The sequence below is a fragment of the Aegilops tauschii genome, chromosome 3 (genome assembly GCF_002575655.3).
Source record: "Aegilops tauschii subsp. strangulata cultivar AL8/78 chromosome 3, Aet v6.0, whole genome shotgun sequence".
Classification (NCBI taxonomy): Eukaryota; Viridiplantae; Streptophyta; class Magnoliopsida; order Poales; family Poaceae; genus Aegilops; species Aegilops tauschii.
This window is the reverse complement of record NC_053037.3, coordinates 546,004,158-546,007,530: the sequence shown is the minus strand read 5'-3', so window position 1 is coordinate 546,007,530 and position 3,373 is coordinate 546,004,158. Positions and strand designations below refer to the sequence as shown.

Genomic DNA, 3,373 nt, shown 5'->3' with positions numbered 1-3,373 from the left:
CAGCATCAGGTAGCAATGTTCAGAGCACGATATCAACATGCTACAGGGACTTAACATAGCAAAAAAAGGCATCGTAGTATTCTAATAAATGCATATGACAAAAGTCCCTTACTGACCATAAGCCATAAACTAACAGAAGATATGATGGCAAGCATGTGAACATAGCAAGTTTCGTTATCAGGTTTCAGACTTAGCAGAAAACAGAGCATGGCAGAAATAATAATATGTAGTCCTCTTTGTAAGCTTGATGCACTCATCACAAAGCAATTCATGACAAAACTAGCATACCTACAGCAAGATAGCATGTTTATGAAGCTATCCATGGCAAGAACAATTGCATAGCATGTATGTATCAACTACAATAAGCTTGGCAAAATTGCATATCATGTTGAGAATCTGCCAGAAATATTTTATAGCAAAAGTAGAGTAAGATTGAGTCATGCTATGGCACTCCATAATTGCAAACAAGGGCAAGAATTGATCAATTGCAACTATATCTACAAAACATCCTTAATGAATATCTCCAAAATATGCATGGATCTCTCTGTAGAATCAAGTTTACATGGCAACAAAATAACAGCAGACAAAGACAGAGAAATCACCAAGTCCCTGAAATCAGAAACATTACGGAGCCTAGTTTGCATGCTTGTGCTAGTCACCACAGAGATCACAAAAATACATGGCATACACCCTTGGAAATATGGCATAGCATACAACAAAACACATGTAGAGCTCATGCTCATAAGATGCACAGATTAAAAAATACAAAAATGACAAATCTCCAAGTTCTGTTAAGAACCAGAGGATAACAGCAACTAGCCCTCTTGCAACATAGATTTGGGCATCAAGATGGACTCTAATGAACATGGTGCAATTGAACAAAATGTAGAGCATCACGAGGCGAACAATTTGACATATTACACGCACGAAACGGAGCTACATGCAAGGAGTTATGCACTGTTGAACATGAGCATATGTTGTAAATTTGCAGGACTTAGAAGAAAACGGGATCGAGAAAGTCAACCGCTACAGTAACTGCTCGAGATCTGGATCGGGAAGAGAGCTCGGGCTCGGGCTCGGTCTCGCCGGCGACGGCCGGAGTAGGACGGGAAGGAGGCGGTGGCGCGCCGTGGGGCGGGCGGCGGAGGAGGCCGCGGCGGCGGCTGGCGGCGGCGCCGGCGATGGCGGCGGGCGGCGGCCGGTGGCGACGGGGCGAGGCGCCGGTGCGGAGGAAAGCGCGCGCCCGCGGGGGCTGTCTGCGGGCTCCTCGGGCCGCGGGCGGGCCGGCGGCGACGGCGAGCGGTGGCGCGACACGTGGCGGCGGCGGTGAAGTCGGACGTGTCCGTCGGTGGCAATTTTGTCCGGCGGCGCGCGGTGGAGAAATTTTAGGGTTCGTCTGCGTTTCGTATACGGGAGGGGGTGCTCTTTTATAGCTATAGGGAGCTAGGAGGCTCCAAATGAGGTGCGGTTTTCGCCCACACGATCGTGATCGAACGACCTAGAGCATGAAAGAGAGTTTGGTGGGTTTTGGGCTGGTTTTTGAGGGGGTTTTGCTGGACACACAAATGGACTTTGCGGATGCCCGGTTAACCGTTGGAGTACCAAACGACCTCCAAATGGAACGAAACTGGACCGGTGATCTCCGGTTGGTATAATAAGGCCACTTGACAAGCCTCGGTCCATTCCGAGAAAGTTTGACACCCGCACACGAAAGAAAACAAAAGGGGTGCACCGGAGGAGATAGGAGCGCCGGATTGGAAAACGGACAACGGGGAAAATGCTCGGATGCATGAGACGAACACGTATGCAAATGCAAAGCACATGATGACATGATATGAAAATGCATGACATGACAAAATACAAAACGAAAGACAAAACCCGACCACGGAGGGAATATCATAACACATAGCCGAAAATGGCAAGAGTCGGAGTTACAAATATGGCAAGTTACATGCGGGGTGTTACAACATGCGACGACAAGATTTGGTGCCAGTTCCTCCAGATCTATTCGAGAGTTCAACGACGACAACTACGGCTCCATGGTGTTGGTTCTTAGGGGGGCGTGCACGAAGACTTTTCGAATGTCATCGATAAGGTCATGTCGGCTCCAGTAGAGGAGTGACGCGATGGCGGTTCGTTCTGACAGCGGTAGTTGTCATTCAGTGGTCTAGAGACCGACCTCAATGTAAATTTTAAGTATGTTCGAGGTGCTTTGTACTTCTGATGAACTAATAGATCTGAATCATTTTTGAAAAAAAAACCCGGTGATTCACATTGAAGCATGACATCAAACATTGATATAGAACAATCTTTGATTCTAGAGGATGAGAATCATTCTGGGATAGAGTTGGAGCTTGTCTAATATGATCCGTGGGGAAGGGGATAAATATCAGGAATGCATTTTTTTGTTGTTGTTGTATATGTGAGGTGTTTTTCTATTTATTGCACGCACGGTTCACTAGTATTCCTTGATGGATGGATGCTACCTTGCCATCTTCAAACGTTGCTTCTGTTGTGCAAAGCTACATACTGGTAGTAGAGTATATATTCTGGAAAAGAATGCATAGAATGATCGATCACAGGGAGACTGGAAGCGACGACCGCATTCCTGGGGAGTTTCCCGGTCGATCGACGCCGCCACTCCGGCGTCTCATCTCACCGTGCAGTGCACCGCCTCAGGCAGCCGTGCATGCATGGATCGTCAGGCTTCAGAACACACCCCGATAGGGCTCGGCCTCCAAGAAGAGCCGTGAGCAACTCAGGCCCATAATACAGGCCTCATCGGGAAAGGCCGTCTCGCTGGAGGCCCATGCAACAAAGAGGCTGGCTCGGGGTCGGGGGGCACGCAGCGCAGCGTCCGCGCTCCGCAGCCGCGCGCGAGAGGCGACTCGTTTAGTACTACCTCGCCTAGCGAAGAGGGGACGGGAGAGCGAGAGGCTACAAATAGAGGGGAGGGCACGGCTAACAACTCATACCTTTCTCGGCCTTTTGGCTAAGATCAAGTGTAGTATCTGTTCTTATCAGTTTAATATCTGATATGTGGGCCATGTGCCCACAACGATATTAAATTTATTTTTTGTGGGGTAGGGCTCACCGTAGTGGCTTGCCACTGGGGCCCTCAGGTGTCGCCCAGTGCGTTGCACTATTGCCTGGGCAGGCGCACCCCAACCAAATCTTAAAATTAAAATTTGACCCCTTGGAGATAAGCAAATTAGTCCTCAGCATCTGCTGTTTACAATCGCTGAGGGCTTCAAGGTGGGCCCTTCTGGCAGACGGGCTTAGCCAGTCTTCTGAATTGGAAATAGAAATCGAAAGTGGAGTTGGTTTTGATCCTGTAACGTACGCAAAGGGAAGCCGGATGAACATATGTATA

General features: G+C 48.7%; 1 non-coding gene across 1 annotated transcript; it reads left to right on the top strand.

Annotated features, from left to right (window-relative positions):
• The first annotated feature begins 2,971 nt into the window (after window positions 1-2,971).
• LOC120962273 (U2 spliceosomal RNA) lies at window positions 2,972-3,168 on the top strand. The gene has a single exon (XR_005753113.1). It is a non-coding gene; the product is annotated as a U2 spliceosomal RNA (small nuclear RNA).
• Window positions 3,169-3,373: the final 205 nt, after the last annotated feature.